This window comes from Lepidochelys olivacea (assembly GCF_965140295.1).
Source record: "Lepidochelys olivacea isolate rLepOli2 genome assembly, chromosome: 2".
NCBI classification, from domain to species: domain Eukaryota; kingdom Metazoa; phylum Chordata; order Testudines; family Cheloniidae; genus Lepidochelys; species Lepidochelys olivacea.
In genome coordinates this window covers 42,139,157-42,165,559 of record NC_140412.1, presented here as the reverse complement: position 1 = coordinate 42,165,559, position 26,403 = coordinate 42,139,157, and the positions used below count along the sequence as shown (strand labels likewise).

Genomic DNA, 26,403 nt, shown 5'->3' with positions numbered 1-26,403 from the left:
AGAGAAACTGTATGGGGGGGAGGGTCTTAAGATTCAAATCTATTTAACCCACTCAATAATTAAACTTAGCTGTTACGTAGCAATTTTCATCAATTGAAATTCAGTTAACCTTTAACATTAAACATTAGGAGCATTAGCTGGTTTATTTCTTTGCTGTCTGAAACTTGGCTTCATTTAACCACCTGCTAAGCGAATCACTAAGTACCCCCACAGTGCAAAGTATGGTGCTTTCCCCTTGAGAGACGGACTGAAAGAATTAACTCCATTAAAAGAACTGCTGCTTCAGACTGTATCATACTGTATCAGAGAGAAGGTTTTAAACATCTTGCAAGCTTCACGCTTTGTCTGCAGTATTCTCACTGTTCAAATGAACACTTATGGTATATGACAATATTGTAACAATCTGAACGTACTATAACAGCTTTTCCGATGTTATCCAATTGAAACAAGCAGTCAAGTATTGACACTTTATCAATTTCATTTACATAGTTTTCTGAAAATACACTTGGCTATTTTGTTTCCATAATGCATTACAGAAAACATGGAATACGTCAGCGATACGAATTTGTGACCCAAAAAATTAAGTTTCTTATAATTTAATTTCTTACTGTATTAATTAGAGTTCAGGAGTAGCTTCTGTTCCCAGTATTAAAATCCACCTTCTCCTTTGAGTTAGAAAACCCCAGTGAAAACATTACTACTTGTGCTTTTTACATTCATTCATTACTACGTCTGGTGAAGGTTTAGATTAGGTTTAGCTAGTCAGGAATTTATCCACAAAAGAATGCTGGCTCTTTTGTCTGGAAGGTTTACTTAATTCAGAGAAGGGACCAACTCTCTGGCCCAATTAATATTTAATTATACAAATAAATAGGAGAGAAAGATCTCTCCAACAGGTGGGATTGACTCTCTAGACCAGAGCACTCACCTGGGATACAGGAGACGTGGGTTCAAGCTGCAGTTCTGAATCAGGTAGAGTAGGGACTTGAACTTAGGTCTCCCACATGACAGGTGAGTGCCCCAGCCACCAAACTACTGGCTATTCTGAGGTGAGTGTCTTTCATATTTTTTCACAAAAATTTCAAAAGATCTCATTTTCATTCAGCATTGGAATGAAACAAAATTCTGAAACCGCAAAATTTTTCACAAAACAGGATTTTTGTTTTCCACCCACTCCTGGTTCAGACTACTGCACTCCTGCTTCTCGGAGTCTAAGCTATTTTCTTTTACATGGGAGTATGATTGAATATTGTATCACTCATTTATCCTTTCCCTTAAATTGTGGAACTTCACAGAGTACCCATATTTGTAGTAATAATAGCGCTAACTACTGTCAAGTGCCACAGATATGCGAAGTGATCTAAAAACATTAATTAAGCGTCCAAACACCACCTATGTGGTATAAGAGGTGGAATCTATGTGGAAGTACACAGCAGTGGAATTTAATACATTATGTAGCTTCTGAATGCTTGAGAGCTTTCCTGCAGTGGTCTTTATATTCAACAATTTGGAGAATAATTTGAACCAAGAATGAGAAATCTCTACAATCATGTGATCTTTGTAAAATCAGACAATATTGTGTTTCTAACATTTGTGGTCTTATAACTGTGTTGCTTTTTCATAAAGCGGTAGACAAAGGCAGTTGAATGCTGTAAAGTCCATTTTAGGATGATCTAGTGATTTGAGATGGCCGTTCGTCTTAAAGAACTAGTTTGTTAATTATTCAATTGTCTTCCAAAATCCTTTATTTCAGTCATTTTTATTACACATTTCTGCTTTCTCTCAATTAAGCTTTATTTCTAAACTCTATATACACATAATGCCTTTTATTACAGCACATATGTTCTACCAAGAGGCTTGGTCAACACTTGCAAGTATACTATATTGTTTCACATGTTGTGTTATAACAGGTTTGTCTGGTCTCTGAACAGGTGGAAAGACATGTACTGACCCTAACTAGACAGATGTTCTAATATTTTAGTCAAGAAAACAAGGTATCTGATATATGAGAGAGGCAGTGTGTGCTTCCTGCACTCCCTTCTTGTTTCTGTCTCTGTCTTTTTCTGGTCTCAGTGCCACTAGATGGGACAGAATACCACATCCAGAAGGTGTGTGGGTTACACTTACGCCCGGCAACTCAGGGTATGCTTGCAGGGGTGGGTCGGAGGGTGGGCAGGCCAGGCCGATTGTTCTCTTCTTTTCCTGCTACATACAGAGTTCCATGCTGGGTTGGTATCGGTGAGTCCTCCCCATAGCCGTGGCTTTTGGAGATAACGCTTTGAAGAGATGCATAAGTTTGTCCCTCCCTCACAGCTATTGCTTCAGGCTGTCTGCAGACACAAGCGGTTGTCACTGAATTGACGACACTTGGATTTAGTTGTCAAGCTTTTCCTTGTAACTACAAGGGCTAAAAACTTGAATTAAAACCAGGATTGATATAATCATGTTACTCCATGAGTCAGAGCTCTGAGCACAGGCCTGCAGCATCTGTGCTTTAGTTGGGCATAGGCAAGAATTGTTTCACTTGAAGGGGAGATTTTTTGAAGGTGGGGAGAGGGAACAGAAAATAAAAGCTTTCTTTAAAAATGTAGAAAACAGCATTCCCCTTTAACTTTTAGTATTTTCATAAATTGCAAAATAAAATATTCAATGTAGGATGTCACACACTATCGCTCTGAACATCAACTCCAGCAACTAAGCAGGAGTAAAATGACTCCTTCTTTCACAGGAGCACATAGCTAAGTGTGCTAAACTCCAAAAATGTCAATCACCGGTCGCCAGAAATAAGCTCTATACATAGATATTTGAGTCAATTATACCATTTGCTAGTTTGTTTATCCCAATTCTGTCTGTTGGCCTCTATATTCTGGATTAGGTCATGTCTATGCTACAAACTTGGTTCAACACAAGTTACATTGGGGTAAAGATGCCAGAGTTAGTATATCATTTATGAGGTGCGTACTTAACTCCTTGCATCAGCACTATGCCATACTCACCAGGAGTGCTTGTGCTGATACACGGTGCAGTGCACTATGAGTAGGTGTCCCAGTTTGCCACTCACCATTGTATCCAATCTTTTGGAAAATGTTGGCAATCCATGGGTGGGGCAGAAACAAGTAATCAGGGATGACTGGAAATAAGGGGTCGAGTTCTCCATCCCACAATGCCATCTATAGTCCACAATTTTCTCACCTTTTTTTTTAAATTCCACAAGCCCATGCAGCATCTTTTGCTGCCCACTGTCTCTGGCAGAAGCATGGAGCCCATACAGTGCTGCGCTGTTGTCATGGGCATTGCAAACACAGGATGAATGATCATCCACTATTTGCAGAGCTGCTAGAAGAAACACAGCAGCAGGGGACATGATGATTTTGTGGAAGACAGATTGCTGGTGGGGAATCCATCAAGTATGGCATGCAGCTCATTGTAAAAGCTGCAGACTGTTGGCGTCCCTGGCCTTCTGGTATGCCTGCCACAGTTTCTTTGCTTTCACTTGGCACTGCTCCTGATCCCTGTGTGACAGGTTCGATCACAGAAACCCCTTTGGGACTGTCACCTGATGTGCTCAGACTACCTCTGAGCCCATTTTCTCTGCCAGTTTGGGCCTCCAGAACCCTGTCTTATTGAACCAGATACGCTAATCTACCGCAGCACAGACCCAGGGTCTGACCGATGCCCCCAAAGCTGCAAGTTCTGCTGTCTCTGAAAATGGCTTAGCAAGTTCTGCTGTCTCTAGCACCCAGACACCCAGCTCCCAATGGGATCCAAACCCCAAATGAATTCATTTTACTCTGTATAAAGCTTATACAGGGTAAACTCATAAATTGTCTGCTCTCTATAACACTGATAGAGAGATATGCACAGCTGTTTGCTCCTCCAGGTATTAATTACTTACTCTGGGTTAATTAATAAGCAAAAGTGATTTTGTTAAGTATAAAAAGTAGGATTTAAGTGGTTTCAAGTAATAATAGACAGAACAAAGTAAGTTACCAAGCAAAATAAAACAAAACACGCAAGTCTAAGCCTAATACATTAAGAAACTGAATACAGGTAAATCTCACCCTCAGAGATGTCCCAATAAGCTTCTTTCACAGACTAGATTCCTTCCTAGTCTGGGACCAATCCTTTTCAGACCAACGTTGTGGTTTATGGCCTGGGTCCAGCAATCACTCACACCCGTGTAGTTACAGCCCTTTGTCCCAGTTTCTTTCAGCATCTCTTTGGGGTGGAGAGGCCATCTCTTGAGCCAGCTGAAGAGAAAATGGAGAGGGCCTTTTATATTCTCTCTCTTGTGGGCGGAAACCCCTTTCTTCTTCTGTGCAAAGTCATAGCAACAAGATCGAGTTTGTAGCCACCTAGGCAAATCACATGTCCATGAATGAGTCAGCTTTTTGCAGGCCAACGCCACTGTTTACATGTTAGTTTGAACGTTCCCAGAAAAGCTCAGATGTGGATTGGCATCTCCCAAAGTCCATTGTCAGTTAAGTGTTTCTTGATTGGGCACTTACTGAGAATAGTCCTTTCTCAAGAAGCTGACCAAATGCTTCACTGAGGCTATTTAGAAGCAAACACATTGAGATACCACTACATAGCCCATATTCATAACTTCAAATAAAAAAAATTTACACACATACAGACAGCATAATCATAACGAGAAAATTACAACCTTTCTATAGACACCTTACTTGACCTCCTTTGTACAAGATTTGGTGCAACTATAGGACCTTGATTGCGTCAATGATCTATACGGTCACAGTTCATGTCAATAACGTCACACCCTGTCATACCCCTTCACCTGAATCCCCCATGCAGTCTGCTCGTAGATGTCCACCTTTCTATGGCTAGTCCGTAACTGTTCCTGCATAGTCTCTTCTCCCCACAGGCCCAGAAGATCCAGTGCCTCCTGTCTATTCTAGGCAGAAATGCATCTGAAGTATGTAGCTGGCATGGTCAGCAGGGCAGTTGCACACAACAAGGGAGAGCTGCAAGTTGTGCTCTACAAGCAGGGCATCGGGACAAGTATTTCAAAAGTACATGGAATTTTTAAAGGTGGGGTGTAGGGAGTGGTGACTTCCAGTCTCTGTGACCCCTGGGCAGTGGAGTTCACAATTGTGACAAGAGCAGTCAGTGTCTGGCATTGTGGGACTGCTGCTGGAGTACTGTCAGGGTCGACATAGGTCACATGGTGTTCACACTTGCACTGCATCGACCACAGTACTTTGACCGTGGCTTAGTGCCATTGGGCAGGGGTGAGGAGTGGGGGTGTTTAACTGTATTGCCATAACAGGGTGCTTATATCGACAGGAGACAAATTTGAGTGTAGAGACTTGTACAACTAGGTCGATACAGAGTGACTTACATCAACCTAACTTAGTAGTGTAGATCAGGCCTCAGTGAATCTGAGACACATCCTGATGCAGCTCTTGCTTAGAGTGATAATGTGGCAGTTTGGGGTTACGCAGTAGTTTATGTACAATCTCCAACCGTTTAAAAACAACTCCTCTCAGGTACATAGATCACATACATCAAGGCCAAGATTTAAAAAAAACCTAGATTCATAAGCCCATGTCTGTCACCTAAATAAGAAGCCAAACATTCAGAAGTACCCCACTGGGCCACTGACTTAGGCTCTGTAGCCATATTTAGGTGCCTATCTTTAGGTACCATTTATTTTTACAAGTAAAACTAAATCTTAGACAAGTGGCATATATTTGTCATATCTTGGCATCAATGTATCAATTTCTGTGAGTCACCTAGTCTCTCTTTTAATGTCTTTTATTGTGGTACAGGAGGAAAGTGTAGTATATGAGCATGTTTCTCAGCAGAAGTCAAATTTTGTGTAACTTGGGAGATATTAAATTAAAGCAGTATGCTAAGAGAACAATTTTAATTGCTTGGCACTTAAAGAACCTGCTATAACTATTACATCTATTAGAACCATTTAAAATCTTTTGATTGAATTTAGAGCCATGAGTATTAACCTGTAAAATAATTCATCTATGGTTTTCATTTATCATTGTCCCATAAAAAATAAGCTTTAGGATTAGGAATTACTGTGCTGTAATTAAATGAAATAAATGTACTGTAACTTTTATAAAAGTGGATGTAGGTTACTTCATAGGGCATTATTAAAATGCTCACTGTTTAGCATAATATCACGTCTATATTAACCTTTCAAAACTTGTCCTATCTATAAGAAAGGCTGTTGTATCCTTGTGACATTCCCTGGGGTGCATTCTGGACTGCTGTGTCTCCTTGATTCTCCAGCCTGGGATGCTTTTTACTCTGCTTTCCTGATGAGCAGCAAACACTTCCAGACTCTGCTCACTCACAGCCACCAGCATGTACTGTCACTCCCAGCTGAATACATGAATGCTATGCCCAGGCATCCATGAATTACATAGAGGGCGAGAGCCGCATATGCCCCAGGCTTGCTCCCCAGAAATGTGTGTCTTATACTATGCAGGACCCTCCTAGAGAGTATAAGCTTATAGGCAATCTGTCATTCCAACAGTGGGTAATGACTATGCGCCAGGCTTGTTGACCTAAGTAGAGATTCCCAAGCACTTCAACCAAAACACACTGGTTTAGGCAAAACAATAAAACAAATGTATTAACTAAAAAAAGACAGATTTTAAGTAATATAAAGTATAGCTGCATATAAGTCAGGATTGGTTACAAAAGAAATAAAAGGATAAACACGCCAGCTAATTCCTAAACTTTACCAAGGCTAATAAGCAAAAAGCTTTCTCTCACCAAAAAGGTTACAGCAGTCTGTGCTAGCTGGAAAGCCTTCCCGCTAGGATCCCTCTCCCCAGTTCAGTTTAGATCAAAATGTGTAGGGAAGGTTTCTCAGGTCCAGGATTGTGGAGAGAGGAGCAGAAAGGGAGAGGAGAGAGCTGTCCCTCCTCCCACCCACCCCTGCCGCCGCCGCCACTAATAGCCTGGTAGTTAGAGCATTCACTTGCAAGATGGGAGACCTAGATTCAAGTTCCCTGTTCTGCCGGGTCTTTCACATCCCAGATGAGTGCCCTGTCACTGGGCTATTGTCTATTCTTGGTCTCTCTCACTCATGTTTTTTCTCAAATAATGTCGAAAGTTTTTGTCTTTGTTCCAATGCAGAATAAAAACAAATTTCAAAACATCGCTACTTTTTCTCTTCTTCAAAATGGGAATAGTTGTTTGCTGGCCATGGCTCACTCACAGAAGTAAGGGGTTTGATGCAGTAGTTGCTGGCTGAGGTTCTGTGGTCTGTGTTATGCTGGTCAGACTAGATGATTGTAATGGTCTCTTCTAGCCTTAAAAATATATAAATCTATAAGTAAATCTCATAAACATTTGATATAAAAAGATGCTTCCTTACTTTTAACTCTCAGCCATCTCAAATATACTTGAGGTTTTCAATATCAAGGGAGCTTTATCTTTTATTATGTGCAAATGTACTACATTTGAGAATCCTAATCAATACAGAGAAAGCGGTGCTGTTAAATTCACCCTTTCTGGAAGAGTTAAACTATAAAATTAAACTGCGTGGAAAGCTTAATTATAAATAGTTGCTGCATTACTTCGATTTTCCTGCTTTATTAATGGCTTTTCTCATTTTTATAATCACTTGCACTGCATTTTAATTGGTAGTGTTTCTTTGGTGGCGATAGACTAAGGAACTACAACACACTGGTTTAACAACGGTATAACATACCATTTATCTTATTAAAGAGAGGAAGCAGCCCTTAAAGAATCTCATATGAATATTTATAAATATTAAATGGACGCATTAGGTTTAACAGTGAAAAGCGGAATTAACAGATTTAAAGACTGTTGTCGTTTCCAGTTGTTCTTGTATCCTTTTTTGTTACTGGATTTGCCTCTATTTTAGCTATGTGGTCACTGTTACTTCTGTGAATACCAGTCCAAATGTTGCATCTTGTTCCCTTGTTTTGGGCTGTGGAAATATGACATGGATTAGAATAAAAACACTTAATGCTAAACACATTAAGCACTTAACCACATGAAGGTCTCAAAACATTTCAAAGGCATCAATTGATTAATACTCAGAAGACCCCTCTCTTTAAGGAAGATCAGATGTGTCTCTTTGAGGGTCTATGTGTCTATGTTAGGTTGACTTACAGCCACCACAGTAATTAATGTGATGGTTCATGTCCATACTGCCCTTCCTCTGTCATTGGTGTGTATCCTCACCAGGAGTGCTTCCATTGACTTGAGGGGCAGTGTGGAGGTGCTGAGAGACTGTGCTCTCAGCTCCAAACGCAGCTTCCTCCTCCCCCCGCCCCCCCTCAGGAGCTATGCTGCCATGAGGCTCTCTGTTGCCCTGAAGCTTATGGCTCCCCGCCAGGAGTACAGCTGCCCCCACGCCCAGATCTTGGCTCCCCGCTGGGTGACTGCTGTGCTCCTGGCGGGAAGCCGAGAGCCCTGGTGGGTGCCGTGTTCCTGGTGGGGAGCTGGTAGCCTCAGGGGAGCAGGAAGCCAGGAGCCTTAGGGCAGCACCCAGGCTCCCAGCAGGGAGTGTGGAGCTGGGAGCCTCGGTGCAGCCGAGCTCCCCGCAGGAAGTGGGGAGTCTGGACAGCAGCCTGGCTGGGAGTGGGGAGCTAGGACCGTGGGGACAGCCTGGTGGGGAGTCTTGCAGATGCAGCCTGAGAGTGGGGAGCCTGGGCAGCAGCCTGGCGGGGAGCGGGAAGCCCCCACCCCCACCTCTCTTTCTTGTCAATTTCACAGCTCTCACATGGAGCCATGAAACTGACAAGAATGACAGCTGACAACTGAAGTAGTAGTCACCCTAACTACATCGACATAACACCTACGCCTCTCGTGGCGGTGGAGTTGTTATTATTTCGGTGTAGTAGGACACTTACATTGGGAGGAGCAAGGCTGGACAGTGTGTACACTGACATAATTAGGTTGATGTAAGCGGCCTTACTTAGTCCTGACTAATACTTAGACCTGTCTTGAGTGCAGGGGACTGGACTAGATGACCTCTCGAGGTTTCTTCCAGTCCTACTTTTCTAGGATTCTATGACCTAACTCCATAGTGTAGACCAAGCCTGAGACACATTGTGGCTCTACTGTTCAGCATACAGGAAACTATACTCTTTATGTGGGAATGGTTATTCATTTAATATGTGATCATTAACTGCTAGCTGATTTTAAAAAGTAACATGCAGTGTCCTACATTAAAACACAATGTTGAGTATTGATGTGCGGCAATGTGCCGTTTAGAAGTAACAAGTTAATAAAACAAACCTTATTCCCTGAACTGTTCCATCTTCATTGAAGCTGAAACACAAATGATGGAATAAATGAAACAAAGCTGTCTTAGTTTAAGCTCCGTAAGAAAGTTAGGGATGGGAAGAAAGAGAGTAGTATTTTCCAAATGGAAAATTATGGAAGTTAAATGTAACTATTTTAATTTTCTTTTCTCTAATTGTTCCCTTTTGGAATATTGTTGTACAAGAAATTAGGTGCATTAATAGTTGGGAGTGCTGAATTTTTCTAGATAAATGTCTGTGGATTCAGAAAGGCTACTTTTAAAGAGCAGCTCCCTATTAATACTTGTGGTATTATTGTTAAGGCATATTAGTGAAGTATTTCATTTCTGGAGCACAAATTGCTTTTACATCAATATCACAGTTCTGGTGTCCACATGTTGAAAGGGATGTTGAAAATTTGGACAGGGTTCACAAAAAAAGCCACAAAAATTGCTCAAGGCCTGGAGAAAATGCCTAACGGCGAGAGACTTAGAGCTCAGTGTGTTTCTCTTGTAGAAAAAGAAATTTGACAGGCTGATCAGTTTATAGCTACCTACATTGGGAGAAAATACCAGGGTTCTTTAATCTAGTAGAGAAAGACACAAGAACCTCCAGCTGGAAGCTGAAGCCAGACAAATTCAAATAAAAAATAAGACACAATATTAATTGAGGGTGCTAACCATTGGAACAAACTATCTTTTGATCTTCAAATGAAGACTGGATGCCTTTCTGGAAGATACTTTAACCAAACACAAGTTATTGGGCTCAATACAGAGGTAATTGTAAGAAATGTAATAACCTGTGACATACAGGAAGCCAAACTAAATGATTTAATGGTCCCTCTGGCCTTAAATTCTGACTGAGTGAGCAGAGATTTCTTTATATACCATGGGAAGATACAATCTCAACACAAACTTGCTGTAGGTTTTCTATATCTTTTCTTTCATTATTTAGGCTATATATAATACTGTATTTGTACTACTTTTTCCCTCAGTGATCCATTATATTCTACCGAAATAAAGTTCATTGATGAATATAATGAAAAAGGGAGTTAAAAACTTTACCCAGTTTAGGTATTAGTAGTTTGTCACATTGACCAAATCTACAAGGACCATTGCTTCTGTGTCCTTTGTTGCTGGAATTTTGCTCACCAAAGGGAGCACTTCCTAAAAAACTATCAAACTGGAAACCACTGTCATGTCACTTTCATTATTTATTAAACACTCAAAAGTTTGCTGGGCATCTTAGAGCAGAGATCTGTCTTACAAGTCCATAAAGATCTTGCAGTCTGAAACTATACAGCAGCCCCTGATCTGAGCAACAAAGGACCCTAAGAGCACATCATCCCAGTGCTCTTTCTTCACAGGTTCAATATGTGGTCACTTTTAATGTGTTGGTCCTTATCTTCAAAGCCCTCCATTATGTTGGTCAAAGCTACTTGATGGGTCTCCTCACCCTCTGTAATTGCGACCTCTTTTGGCAGCTGCATTCCACTGCAGCAGAACTGTCAACAGTAAGAGTGATTAGCCTCTAATTTACAACTCGCTTCAGGAAGATATTGGGAGGATCACAAACCTTGGCTTCTTCAGAACAAAATGCTAAACCAATTTCTTCAACCTAGCCTTCCCCAAAAAACCACCATCCTGATACCTGGAGGGTAGAGAGAGGGAGAGAGATACACATAACCAACACAGACCCATTCTTATGGGTACTACATAAGAATTTAGATAGAAATTGGAGAGGAAGGAGGGTGTTGTGGTTAAGGCACTGGACTGGAATTCAGGAGATTTGTGTCCAGTTTTATCAAAGACTTCCTGTAGGAGCTTGGGCAAGTCACTTAACCAATCTATGTCTCAATACCCCATCTGCAAACTGTGTCCTTCTGGTCTTCCATCTTTCGTCTGTCTTGTCTATTTAGCGACTGTAAGCTCACTGGGGCTGTGTGTGTACAGTGCCTAGCATAATGGAGCCCTGATTTCAGTTGGGGCCTCTAGGTGCCATTGTAATACAAAGAATTAGTAATAATAGATACATAGCAACTGTATGATACACTCTCATTTCCCCTTCATTTTATTTCTGATTTAAGTGGAGCTGCTCAGTAATAATAATATAGTAATATGAGGACCAGTTATTGGGGTGTTTACTATATGCATATATTGGTTTAGTTTATATGGGGGCTGTAAGGAAAAAGCAAGCAGGAAGGAAAAAGAGAGGCTCAAGATAAGCCACTTCTCAGCAAACACCTCAGGGCTGGTAAGTGGCAGGGCCCTAACTGTTTGCTTTGAAGACTAATTTGGTCTGGAAGTGCCAAAGCCTGGGGACCAAGAAGAACAAAAGGACTATGGCAATATAAAAAGGGGTTCTCCATCTCAAAATAGGAGGGAACTTGGGGGAACCAGACTAAGGCACACGCACAGGCTGGGATGTCTGAAGAAGCTAGGCCTGCCCAGGTTACCATCAGGGGATGGACAACCTTTAAGTAAGATAGACATGCATATAGACTGCAGGTAGTTTTAAAATAAACAGTTCTTTGGTTTTGAGAAGACTGTCTGGTCACTATATACACCATTGGTCACAGACTTCTGACGGGAAGATCCACAGGTGCTGAATCCAGTCAGACCTGCTGGGAAGCAGAGTTGACACACAGGGTGATGTAGGCCAGGCTCCAGTCTCAGGGTATATCTTCACTACAAGTGCTACAGCAGCACAGCTGCAACACTGCAATGTAGCCATTTACTATAACAACAGAAGGGGATCTTCTGTCACTGTAGTAAATCCACCCCCTTGACAGGTGGTAGCTAGTTGACAGGAGAATTCTTCCCTCAACCTAGCTGTGTTGGCAGTGGAGGTTAGACCTCACACAGAGTGTGAAATTTTTCAGAGCCATGAGCAACATGGGTAGGTCGATCTAAGTTTTAGGTTTAAGATCTGAGGGGGTGCACTCAGAGAGACCTCAAAGGGAACAGAGGCACAACTAGCCTTTTAATAGTGTGAAACCAGGTGACTGGCCCATTTAAGAAGGAATGGATCCAATTCACCTGTGACTAGTTAGCTACCTCCCAACAGGCCTGATAGAGGGCTGTATTGGTGTGTCTACATACCATTTTGGAATGAGTCTCACAGCCTGGGTCAAGAGACTCAGGCTAGCAGAGCTCATGTTGGTGCTCTAAAAATAACTGTGTAAACAGTGCTTTGGAGTTGCGACTTGGGCTGGAGCTAAGGCTCTGAAGCCTAGGGAGGGCAGTGGGCTTCTGACCCTGAGGAACAAGTTTAAAATGGTTTCAGAGAGAGTCTGCAGCAAGTCCTAAACAGTTAAAAGCTTCTGTTTGAACTCTCGAAGACTGGAGCATTGCAGCCTAGGGTTGCCAACATTCTAATCGCACAAAACCAAACACCCGTGCCCCGCCCCTTCTCTGAGGCCCCGCCCCACACCACTCACAGCATCCCCCCCTGCCTCCATCACTCGCTGTCCCCCACCCTCACTCACTCGCTCATTTTCACAGGACTGGCGGCAGGTCCCTTTTTGACCTGGGCCCCAGGGACTTGGTCCTTGTGGTGGTGAATCTAAGGATATCTCTTCATTGAAACAAAGTGGGTTCTTAACCTGGGTAGCTAACCTGAGTTTGCTAACATGGGTTAAAATAGTAGTGGGGGGGGCGGAATTAAGTTGCAGTATCTTCACTACTACTGTAACCTGAGTTAGCTAACCTGAGTTAAGAACACCCTCTCCCCTCCCAATTAAGACAAGAATCTATGTCAAGCTGTCAGTTTTCTCAGGCTGCTGCAGTCTTTCTGACAGGATCACCGTGCTTTTCAAGTCAGAGCACAGTTTTATGGAGAGCTACACAGGAACTTGTAAGTCATGGAGGGGAAATGAGAATAAAGTCTGTAACCTGCAGTAGAGAGCCATAAAGAGAAGTTTGTGGTCTAAGCACAAGACTGCTAGCCAGGAACTACAGAATTATCATTCCAGCTCTGATATGAACTCCTTTCTTCACCAAGTCTTTTTACTTTTCCTGATGGATCTGTAAAATGGGAGACAGTATCTATCTCACAGAGGTGTTGTGAAGATTACTTTTTCTGTAAAATGCTTGAAAGAGGGAAAGAGCTTTAACTACTAAATTATTGGACTTAGTTCAGCCCTGGCATTAACTGGCCCAGTTTCCATTGAAGTCAGCAAATATTGCATCCATTTACTCCAGGGCTGAATGTAGTCAATGAAGTCTAGTGAAGAGGAGGTGAAGAAATTAGTGATTGACAAGAAATGGAACTCTAAATATAGCCTCTTAAGAGTCTGTGGTAGAGGATACTGAGAAAACAAACCTGTCCAAAAGCAAAAGACAGATATATAAAGAAGCTACAATATATTGCATATACTCCCTGAAGAGAGCCAGAAAACCGGATTCAGACTGATTTTCTCGCAAAGCCACTCTCCCAGAGCCAGCAGCAGTGCTGTGACACAGTGGTGTCTCAATCACTGTGTAGAGTTTGGAAACCCTGTTCCTGTTGTGAGCTGGCTGGACTATATTTTATAAGTGAGTTTAGTTCTATTTAATTATATTAAACGTGAGCAATCACCCTCTGCACTAGTTGACTGGAGGATAACTAATGTAATGCTGATTTTTAAAAAAGTCTCCAGAGGCGATCCTGGCAATTACAGGCCAGTAAGTTTAACTTCAGTACCAGTCAAATTGGTGGAAACTATAGTAAAGAATAGAATTATCAGACACATACATGGACATGATTCATTGGGGAAGAGTCAACATGGCTTTTGCAAAGGGAAATCCTGCCTCACCAATCTGTTAGAATTCTTTAAGGGGGTCAACAAACATGTGGACAAGCATGAACCAGTGGATATAATGTACTTGGATTTTCAGAAAGCCTTTAATAAAGTCCCACACCATAGGCTCTTAAGCAAACTAAGCAGTCATGGGATGAGAGGGAATGTCCTCTCATGGATCAGTAACAGAAAGACAGAAAACAAAGTGTAGAAATACAGAAAACAAAGTGTAGAAATAAGTGGTCTTTCATAACGGAGAGATAAATAGCTGGGTCCCCAAAGGATCTGTACTGGGACCTGTGCTGTTCAGCATATTCCGAAATTATCTGGGGAAGGGTTGAACAGTGAGGTGACAGAGTTTGCAGACAATACAAAATTAGTCAAGATAGTTAAGTCCAAAGAGTTACAAAGATATCTCACAAAAGAGTGCAAAGACATTTCACAAAACTGGGTGACTGGGCAACAAAATGGCAGATGAAATTCAGTGTTGAAAAATGCAAAGTACAGGCAGTCCTTGATTTTGCAATGTCGGACTTAAGACGAACGGCACTTATGACATTTTTGAATTGACACCCTGATTCGACTTATGACCATTGGTTTCGACTTTACGATGCTTGGTCCCGCAATGGAGCATACTGTGGTTCCAAGTTACAACATTTAGACTTACGACGCAATTTTCAGGAAACAATTGTGTTGCAAGTCCGAGGACTACCTGTAATGCACATTGGAAAACATAATCCCAACTATATATACAAAATGATGGGGTCTAAATTAGCCGTTCCCCCAGAGTCCAACCTGTATTGTGGTGGAGGGGATTGCTCATTGGAGCTATGCCATCAGCTCTGAAGGCTGGTCCAAAATATCGCCTTGGATATTATGTGAGGCGGACAAGTCCAATAAGAACCCTGAAAATGATGGCCAATACAAGCGGCGCCTCGTACCTCAGGTGAAGGAAGTCGCTGAGAAAGACTTAATGGCTCGGGTCGCACGGCACGAAGCCAGTACTGGTAGACCAGGAAAAAATTCACCTCACCTCCATCTCATCCCAGTGGGATGAGTTATTCTTTGGGACAATCGTTAGCTGTTGCTAAACATCAGATCAGGTCCACCCGTGACTCCAATCTCTTTGAATAATGAAACTGTCAAGGCAGCCTCCAGCTTTTGCTATTTGGATTCTATACTCACCAATTTCTCCAGCTCTTATATGGAGGTTCTTCACTGGATTGGCTTTGTGCACTGCATAACCATAGCCTTCAGGATTTATTTTTGAAAGATATTTGCAAACAACTCTGTAAGTTTCCAAAGACTATATAATAACTTCAAGCTTTTACTGATGCCTGTAGGGGAACTGCAAGCTACTTCAGAGGCATTCTCTATCTGCAGGGGATTGCTACTTAGGCCAGAGTATTCTGTTATACTGTACTGTGGTATTGTCCCCCATCAAACTGTGCTAGATACCGAAGGCAGAGATCTGAAATTGATCATTTGGCTGACACCTATTTGGACTGTATTGCAGAAACTGAGTCAGGAGGTGATGTGGCATCATCAAGGGCCTTTCTAAGGAGATCACGACAGGCAAATTTGTGGGCATATTGTATTTTGCTGGACTTAATCACCATTGTGGCTAAAGTCGCACTCTTACAAGGAGAGAGTTTTCTGGTGGAGATTGGCAGAATACTAGAAAGTTTTATGCCAAGACTCAAAGCAATGAAGGACCATCCTGGCCCATGTATCTGAAAGGGCCCATGTGTCTTAAGGACAGCCTATGTGAAGGGGTAAATGTTTCTGGGTCTTTGAGGCAAAGCTGAAAAAAAAAATTATCCTTAGTTGTTGTAGATTGTCATAGCATTATTGAAGTCTACAGTGCTATGATAATTCTGCACTAGCTCGGGATCTGCATTGGTATGTTGGAAACTGCCGCTGAACAGCTGGATGCCAGATTCACCAGGCTCCTATTACTACCACTCACATGTTCATTTTTGTTCCATTTCAGAACAGAAAAAAAATCATAATCATTGAATTCTGGCGCAACGGAAAATCCACTTCTTCCCCAGCACTGCCTTTCAACACCAGGCCACCCCTCTCTTAGGATCCCAGTGCAAATGCTGTTCTCACTACTACAGTGGTGGAATGTGATTGCACACAACTAATTTAAACAAACCAATCCACACATGCACAAAGTACGCTCCAGGAGTTGATGCAGATATGAGTAAATACCGCAAATGTAGGTACTGTCTAGCCCCATCAGATTATCCTCTTCTGTCTTAAAGGGGGACCAGGAACAAAACATAACTTTAGGCAGAGTGGCAGTGTATACAAACAGCACCAGCAGGCAGTAATAAGGAAGAACTGGGCTACTGCTATTTTGTTCAATCAGATCCAGATTTCTGATCCAATGACTATTAGGCATATTATTTTAAAATACTAGAATTTTCCTTTGAATTTGAAATAAATTATTACTCAGTCTCAGCTCTGAGTCACAATCTCAGTCTGATGTCAGTGGCATTTTAATTCAGGGTAAACCAAGGACCTAACATGCATGCATTAAGTGAAACACCAAAGCTTACTAAAATGTTGTACTCAAAAATCAGAAAAACACTGCCACAAGATTATCTTCTGAATAATCAACACGTGCATCACTCAGCCCTTCATTCACATTATTCAAATGTAAATGAATGGTAGTGCTCCAGGAATGGGGCTCCATTGTGCTCAGCACTGTATAAACACACAGTAAGAGCCAGTCCTGCCCCCAGAAGTTTCTAATTTAAGGCCCCTATCCTGCAGCTGGCTCTGTCTGGGCAGCTGTGCCTGCAACTGGCTCTGTATGTAAGACCCCATTGCAGGTTCTGGCTCTAATTCAAGGCAAGATGCACAGATAAGGAAATGGAAGGGAAAAGATGAGAGTAACTGTGACAGTATTATATGGTGACATGAACTAACTATGTGCACAACTATCTGCTCTCAAGCCAAAGGGTCTTTTTGTTTGTTATCAGTTTTAGGCTATGAATAAACAAGAATCATTAGTGATATCTGTAATCCCTACTGGCCACCTGCCTAGCTGTTGTTATGTGGTTATTTATTGATATCTCTGCCACATGCTTAAAATGCTAACTGAATTTGCAAGCAAATGAGACACTGCAGCAGTAGAAACCTTGCTTCTAAATTATACACAGATTCCAATAAAAGCAGAATGTGCTTGAAATCGAAGTCTGTGCTGGCAGTATTCCTTCATTTACATTTCAAGGGCAGAATTAAAACCCCTTCTATGTACAAAGTATGTCACTGGAAGAAATCTCATTGGAAGCAAAATGCTGAAGTCTATCCAGCCATTATCTATCTTTTTCTCTCACTCAGACTTTAACAAGTCAAGTCCATCTGACAGGATAGCTCAGGCCCTGTTTATGCTAGGGATGTGCCACAGTTAAAACCATTAGGGATGATTAGACACTAGTGTAGTTGCAGCAATGCAAACCCTACCATAGGCAGAACGGCTATAAGCTGCAATTTGTACTTGTGCAGTTTATTTGAGTTTCAAGCAGGGGTTAGGTACAGCTACATGGATAGATGGCCTCTGGTGGTGAAAATCCCCAGTACAGACAAGGCCACAAAGTTAACTCATGATTCGGTTTTTTTCCATGACAAAAAGTCTAGCGGATTTCATATATTAATATCTAAAGTCTGCTCCAAAAATTTCTGTTTTGTACTTGAACAGTCCAAGACTTGTGTTGCAGATTCCACTGTGCAACCAATCCTGAGCCCTTCATGTTCTAAACATTTTATCTGGAAAACATCACAGATTATGCATCTCATTTTCATAGTAAGTGCTAAACAGGAAGCAGTGAGGAGAGCTAATTAGTCTGCTTCTCTTTCTCTTTCCTAATGCTTGTGGATGGGTTTCCCCTCGTCCACCAAAAAGCTGCTGGCTAGGAATAGCACAGCTGTTTGTGGATAATCATAGTTTGGGACACATAAATTGGATATGGTTTGATTGTGCTGAACACTCTGCATGTACATCTTTTATTTCAGGGTAGTTGGGAGTAGGGAGAAAAGCCATAGCATGGTGAAGAAACATAGTTTTTATTTTCTCTGCTTTCTTCTTAAATTCTCTCTTTAGTGTAGGCTGCAAGGTGGGGGAGTAGCTTCTCTGAGGTCTCAGTTGGGAAACAGATGTGGACACTTTAAAAGCATCACTTCAGTCTTTCTGATAATGGCGTTCTTGATGTTTTTGGAAACTCTTTATTCAGAATACCCTATTTAGTAACTCTACTTCTTAATATCACTTGAACCAAATTATGGCTTTCAGCTACTAGTGATAAGGGGAGTGGAATTTGGAAGGGGCCACACTGCAGTTGAAATCCCCAGAGAAATTGAGCCGGCATTCTTTCTGAGGCTCTGGTAGGTTTATTAGGCAAAAATACCTTGCTTAATAAACCTTGTAAACCTAATAAATACCTTGTAACACAGTGCAGTGCAAGTCTCCCCCGCCTCCATACACTGGGCCAGCTCTGCTGGGTTTATTAGGCAAAAAGGAACGCTGCCCCTCCCCTCCAGTTGGGTCACTAGCCCACAACTGTCAGCATTTCCCACACCATTTGTGTTTCAACCTTGCCTAGGAGTGAAGGGCTGGGGGAAGATTCCTTGCACCCACTTACTCACCAGTCCTTGTGTCCCTGCATAGAGCCTACTAGATCTAACTCCTTGTTGCAGATCTGCATTGCTTCCTTTCAGCTTCTTCAAGCCGTATAAAGAACTTCCTCCTCCTCACATTTCCTGTGCAGCTTGGTTTATGTGCAATTTGATGAATGCGACTTGTCCCCTCTTCAGAAAAATAGGGCAATATCCAATAAGTGGATTTCTTCCTGGATAGCATTATTCCATGTCAGTTGCTTTCTCCCTCTGTTCAATCCTTTTTCTTTTGGTTTGCAATGCTTTTGAAATTAACTGAAACTGAAAACAGTGTGATTGTCCTTTCCCTGTTTCAGGAAAAGGATATTTGACTGCAACATTCACTAAAATAGATTGCTCTAAAAGCACTCTGGGTGCCTCTTCAACTTCCAAATCAGCCCTGGGCCCTAGATATACAGAGCGTGACAGAACCTAATTACTGAAGTAGGTATTGCCTCCTCTGCTGAGCTGGGGTTTTGAAAGCCCAAAGCCACATTTGCAGATCTGGACTCCGCTGACAACTGTGAGAAGTGAGGGCAGTCTCAGGAACAATTTGACTGCACTTAGCTCTAATGCTGTGACTCTTTTGAACTCTCCCTTGTATGTTTTTTGATCCTGAAGACACATGACTTCAGACTGTTATCAGTCCTCCAGGCAATGCATCAATACTTCTTAGGTACGTCTATACTGCAGGTGAAGATGTGCTTGACTGTAACGTGGACTGGTCTAACTTTAATCTAGTTTGTACGGGTAACAATAGGACTAAAGATCTAGCAACCAGAATACATACCGAGGGTCCCCAATGGGCTTGGACTCTGGTTGCTAGTCCCTGCCACTACTTCTCTCCTAGTATTACCCGTGCTAGCTAGAATTAAAGCTAGCATGAATATTCCAACCCCTGCTACAGTCACACCTTCGCTTGCAGTGCAGACATACTCTCTAACATCTGAATTTGCAGAGAGGTTAGTGTTTTTACCTCTCTTTCTAGGCATTCAGTATTAGCTATGGTTGGAAAAAGAATACCAGACAGACAGACCTTTGACTGCTCCATGTATGTCAGTTCCTGTGATCTTACATTTTGCAGAATAGCGTAACAGAGCTCAACTGAGAAACAGACAAGATTATTCTGTATTCATACATGTTAAGACCAGGGAAACCAGTATGATCATCACTTCTTGCATAAACACCGGCAGAGGAACCTCACCCAATAATTTTTGCCTCAAGCCCATGATTTCTGTTTTGAGCTATAGCATATCTTTTAGAAAGACATTCTGTCTTGACTTAAAAGTTTCAAGAGATGGAGTACAAGTATGAAAAGTTACTTGGGCAAAGGATATAATCTTAAAAATGTGTTCCCCAATTGTTTTGTTTTTGTAGGGCAAAATGAACACTTTAAATTGCACTCAAAGGCTAATTGGCAGGTAGTGCAGCTTGTGGTTTTATGGCAGCGTATTCCACTTGATTAAGGCAGATTGTGGTAGTTCATTTATTTCAACTTCTGTGTGGATTTAAAATGTAGCGGTGTGTGCATGCATGCAAAATTTCTGTAAATTTGCACATCTGGGGAGAGGCAAATGTCTTATCTGAAGTTTGCTTTCCATCTCAGGCTGAGAAGCCTGAGTTTATTGATCTTGTGGCTATTTTGTAAGGCCTGTCTATTTAATCAGGCTTTTCTTAATGATGGGAACTGAGTAGAGAGGGTCTCAGCTGGATTGAGAAATATATTTGTGTCTCAAAATTTAGTGTCAAGCTCAAATTTAGGGAGCCAAATAAGGAAGCAAATTCTACTTAAGAACTGTCAGTTTTGTATATTCAGTTGATCTCAACAGCCAGGTTAAAATACAAAGAGGGAGATCATCTCTCTAAAGATACCTAGGCTGCAAACCATAGAGGACCTTCCATATCAAAGTCAAAATATTAAGTCCAATCTGAAAATAAAAACTGGAAGCCGTACAGTCTGAGGTACAATAAGCTGCATATGTGAAATAGCATCACATTTTGTATCAGCGAATGTCTGAGCAATCTTTGAAAGGTAGTTCCACACAGAGAATGCACTGCAATAATCTAAACTAGAAGTGACATGGGCTGCAACTTCTTTTTCAAATGAAAATGATGAAAAGTCTTATCCAGCACACTGCTGTCTGACCATCCAGAAACAGCAGGGGATCCAATGTGGTTTCTAGATTGTGAACCTGAATAACAAAAGGCAAGCATACCTTTTAATGGATGGGTAGATACCATCCACCATTTCTTTGGATTGATTTTTTTTCTCCCCAATCCACCAGCATGACTTCTTTTTTTCATCCAGACTGAGCTTCAACCAGCTAGTTCTTCTCCAAACCCCAGTCTTGACCAGGCATTAGGAAAGTGGAGCAAATGCATCATGAGGATCCCACGGAGAGCTGACTCATCAGTATATTGATGACTCCACAGGAGCCCAGGCCCTCTCACTATGTTCTCTACCAGTCTCACATGCACACTGAAAACTGGGTACGATAGAGCTCTGATACCCCACATGAGAGAGCCATTGCAGAAGATGAGCAATTGCCTCATACTTATCTCTCAGTCCTCTCCAAAAGAGAAGAATGGAGCCACTCAAGCAAAATTTCAGCCATCCCTGCCAAGGTTTGCACTTATGTTAAAAATACTTCACAGTTAATATTGTCAAAGACTTCTGCTAGTTTCCCAGCTAGCCAATGATCTTCATTCATTGACTAAAGGAGATCATTAACCAACAAAACCAACACGATCTCTATGCCTTTCCCAGTCCTCAAAACGATTTAAAAACATGAAGGAACTCAAAACATTTCAGGTGGTGTGATTGTCAGGCCCAGTTTGACAGGTTGCCTTGTTATGACCTTCTAAATAAAGCTTCACAGAAAAGATAGTTTTGTTAGACAGTTCTATGATCTGTACATAATAATCCTTGGAATGAAGGTAAACTGTGAGGTTTCATTTCACAGCTCAAGGTATAATAAGAACTTTTCTCTTGGGATTAGACAACTCCAGAAGTTCTTAAATAAACTTGAAGGTTTTTCTGAGTACAAAAATCTCATGAGAATGTGCCATTATTGTGAGGGAGAAACACATTGCTTTTTGATAAAGGAAGAGAAGAACAGGATAGAAGCGAAGGAGGATGCAGTGTGACAAGAATTAAAAACCGGGAAAGGGCAAAGATGAGGAGGAGAGAAAACAGGTGGTGGGAGGGAAGAGAACAAGAATGGAAATTCTAGAGGGGGAGAGAGGCTACAAGGAAGTGGAAGAGAGGAAGAAAATTAGGAAATGAAGGAAACAGCAAGAAAGAAGAAAGGGGAAAAACAGATGCATTACTGAAAATATTGGACCAGGAGAAGAGGATAATGCAGGAAAGAGTAAAAACAATAGAAGAGAGGGAAGGCCAGATGATGAGGACAGTAGATGGAGGGAAATGAGTTAAATGCAATCTGTTACTTGCAAACCTGTTTCCCACCGTGTCTTAAGATTTAAACAATCAAGTTGAATTTCCCAGATTCCAGTCAAAGTGGACTCTTAATTATGGAGACTTGCTTATTGGAATTATGACTTTTTGCAGTGGGAGCCAAGTCCAGTGATGCATAAATTAAGATTTTTTTAAAGAATGTGTTGAATTACTATCCCCCATCAAAATCTACAGATCATTATTCAATGGTGAGTTTCTATAAAAGATCGAATCACTTGGTGTTCTTACCCATCGTCAGATGTCAATATTAGTCTACTGTGCTTTTCCTTGCATTGTGCATAGATAAAATATTATGTAAACAAAAGTTAAAAATTTTCAGCAACATTTATTTACATTAGATTTTTTTCTTAAATAAAAAATGGGGAAATATCCCAATTAGACTTGCACAGTTAAAAATGACATCCTAGACTTTGGCAGGGTCACAGTACATCATAGGTACTGTAGCAAATGTTTAAACTAGGCAAGGTTAGTTTACTCTGTGTTGCACAAGATAGCCCTGTATTATCAAAATATCTGCTTTAGTTGCATCATAATTATCCTGTAGCAGCTCATGAAAGTTGTATAAAGGTTGTACAGAGCAATGTTAACATGAAATACAAAATTAGGCTAAAGATATTTTTATCCAAAAAGGTTGCCAAATACATATTTTTGCATTGCTTCCTGAATTGTACAATTGTATGATCACAGAGGAGCTGGTAATGCTTTATCTAGGGATAGATTTTCAAAGACACCAATGGGAGTTAGGTATCCAGCTCTCACTGAAAGCCAGTTGGAGTTGGGCACCTAACTGCCCTATGTGTCTTTGAAAATTCCAGGTAATTTAGCCAGTCTGTGTCATAAGAATGTAAGAGCGACCATACTGGGTCAGACCAAAAGTCCATCTAGCCCAGTATCCTGTCTTCCAACAACAGCCAATGCCAGGTGCCCCAGAGGGAATGAACAGAACAGGTAATCATCAAGTGATCCATCCCCTGTCACCCATTCCCAGCTTCTGGCAAACAGAGGCGAGGGACACCATCCCAGCCCATCCTCCATGAATTTCTCTAGTTCTTTTTTGAACCCTATTATACATCCTCTGACAAGGAGTTCCACAGACTGACTGTGTGTTGTGTGAAAAAATACTTCCTTTTGTTTGTTTTAAACCTGCTGCCTATTTATTTCATTTGGTGACCCCTAGTTATTGTGTTACGAGAAGGAGTAAATAACACTTTCTTATTTACTTTCTTCACACCACTCATGATTTTATAGACCTCTATCATATCCCCCCTTAGTCATCTCTTTTCCAAGCTGAAAAGTCTCAGTCTTATTAATCTCTTCTCATAAGGAAGCCATTCCATACCCCTGATAATTTTTGTTGCCCTTTTCTGAACCTTTTTTCCAATTCCAAAATATCTTTTTTGAGATGAGGTGACCACATCTGCATGCAGTATTCAAGATGTGGTTGAACCATGGATTTAGATATATGCAATTTGATATTTTTTTCTTATTATCTATCCCTTTCTTAATGATTCCCAACATTCTGTTCACTTTTTTGATTGCCGCTGCACATTGAGTGGAAGTTTTCAGAAAACTATCCACAATGACTCCAAGATCTCTTTCTTGAGTGGTAACAGCTAATTTAGACCCCATCATTTTATATGTATAGTTGGAATTATGTTTTCCAATGTGCGTTACTTTGCATTTATCAACATGAAATTTCATCTGCAATTTTGTTGCCCAGTCACCCAGTTTTGAGAGATCCTTCTGTAGTTCTTCAGAGTCTGCCTGGGACTTAACTATCTTGAGTAGTTTTGTATCATCTGTCATGAGAGGATAGTGAACATATCATCCTGAATTTGCATCCAGAAAGAATTAGTTTAGTTAGCAATGATGCTTTACTTACTGTTTATTTTCCTAATGTTAGTCTTGTTCTTTCATGTAGATCACTTGGAATTCATATGCAATCAGCAACATGCTACATCCAGTGATCCAAATTCAGAACTGATGTAAGGAAGTTCAAACAGCCCGCCCCTTGCCCTCACCGAATTCACTGAATTGCATTTCTTTCCCCCTTTCTTAATTTGGCTCAGTGTTGCTACATGAATGAATGTAAACAAAAAAAGCTAATGCAATCTGTCGACAATGATGGAGGAGGAGTTTTAATTGCATATAGATTCCTTTTCCATTGAAGTATGTTGGTTTTTTGAAATGTAGCTGAAGAAAAATATACACTTTATAGTTCAGGAATATTTAGGAAGTTAGAACCCACCACTTGCTACCTGCCTACTTCTGTCTGTTCAACTCCACTGAGAGAATTGTGGCTTGTGTCTTAGAAAGGGATAGAGTAACAGCCATGTTAGTCTGTATTTGCAAAAAGAAAAGGAGTACTTGTGGCACCTTAGAGACTAACCAATTTATTTGAGCATAAGCTTTCGTGAGCTACAGCTCACTTCATCAGATGCGTACTGTGGAAAATACAGAAGACGTTTTTATACACACAAACCATGAAAAAATGTGTGATTATCACTACAAAAGGTTTTCTCTCCCCCCACCCCACTCTCCTGCTGGTAATAGCTTATGTAAAGTGATCACTCTCCTTACAATGTGTATAATAATCAAGGTGGGCCATTTCCAGCACAAATCCAGGTTTTCTTCCCCCCCTCCCCCCCCACCACACACACAAACCCACTCTCCTGTTGGTAATAGCTTATCTAAAGTGATCACTCTCTTTACAATGTGTATGATAATCAAGGTGGGCCATTTCCAGCACAAATCCAGGGTTTAACAAGAACGTCTGGGGGGGGAGGGGTAGGAAAAAACAAGGGGAAATAGGTTACCTTGCATAATGACTTAGCTACTCCCAGTCTCTATTCAAGCCTAAGTTAATTGTATCCAATTTGCAAATGAATTCCAATTCAGCAGTCTCTCGCTGGAGTCTGGATTTGAAGTTTTTCTGTTGTAATATCGCAACTTTCATGTCTGTAATCGCATGACCAGAGAGATTGAAGTGTTCTCCGACTGGTTTATGAATGTTATAATTCTTGACATCTGATTTGTGTCCATTTATTCTTTTATGTAGAGTCTGTCCAGTTTGACCAATGTACATGGCAGAGGAGCATTGCTGGCACATGATGGCGTATATCACATTGGTAGATGTGCAGGTGAACGAGCCACTGATAGTGTGGCTGATGTTATTAGGCCCTGTGATGGTGTCCCCTGAACAGATATGTGGGCACAGTTGGCAACGGGCTTTGTTGCAAGGATAGGTTCCTGGGTTAGTGGTTCTGTTGTATGGTATGTGGTTGCTGGTGAGGAGAGTGGGGTGGGGGGAGAGAAAACCTTTTACAGTGATAATCACCCATTTTTTCATGGGTTGTGTGTATAAAAACGTCTTCAGTATTTTCAACAGTATGCATCCGATGAAGTGAGCTGTAGCTCACGAAAGCTTATGCTCAAATAAATTGGTTAGTCTCTGAGGTGCCACAAGTACTCCTTTTCTTTTTAGAAAGAGATTAATGACCCACAGCCTTATTTTAGAGATAGCCTGAAGCAAACCCCAGATCCGAAGAGCCGTGAACCTCAAGATAGGACCCCGATCTGAACTTTGTGGCTCAGGCATATCTCAGTTAAAATTGTTGGTGATGTACTAGTAAGTTGAACACACATTGGTTGGGAGGTCAGATGCATGAGGCATTTTGGCAGCAGTATCCAAAATATTTACATTTATATTAGGAGAGTAATCACCATTGTTTTACAACTCAGGTGTATATTATGTAGTCAGAGTAACAAAACATACTTCTTAATTTCCATTTCAGTAGTGTGTAGTTTGGGGCAGAAATTGTGCAAAGCACTGTACAGTTGTATCTTACAGTTTAGTCTTAGATAAGGATGCAACAAGTTAGTGAGGACAGTCATTACTTTGAAAAATTAAAGAAATTTAAATTTTGGGAGAGCAGTTAGTCAGAAAGATGGTTTGTACAGGCCCCTATCCAGCACAGCATTTAAGGACATAGCATAGGGACAGATTTTTAAAGGCATTTAGGTGCCTAATTCCCATTGATTTCAGATAGGAGTTAGGCACTTAAATACTGTTAAAAATCTGGGCCATAAGCTTGTGAGCAGTACCATTGAAGTCAGTGGGACTACTTACATCACATAGTTCTGTAAGTGCTTTGCTCACTTGGGGCATTGGTAACAACACTTTACTCAGATACATGAGAAAAGTTGTTTGTCACACT

At 41.2% G+C, this 26,403-nt stretch overlaps 1 protein-coding gene and 1 long non-coding RNA gene across 5 annotated transcripts in view; one reads left to right on the top strand and one right to left on the bottom strand.

Moving 5' to 3' along the window:
• CPQ (carboxypeptidase Q) overlaps positions 1–26,403 on the top strand; it is a 270,868-nt gene that overhangs the window by 232,077 nt on the left and 12,388 nt on the right. The window lies entirely within an intron of this gene.
• On the bottom strand, positions 1,714–21,428 carry LOC311517075. Of its 2 annotated transcripts, XR_014710572.1 has the most exons (4): positions 20,925–21,428; positions 9,259–9,291; positions 4,062–7,942; positions 1,714–2,330 (listed from the first exon to the last, which is right to left on the bottom strand). It is a non-coding gene; the product is annotated as an uncharacterized lncRNA (long non-coding RNA). The 2 variants fall into 2 exon arrangements; XR_014710573.1 differs by having other exon boundaries at positions 1,714–7,942; positions 20,925–21,414.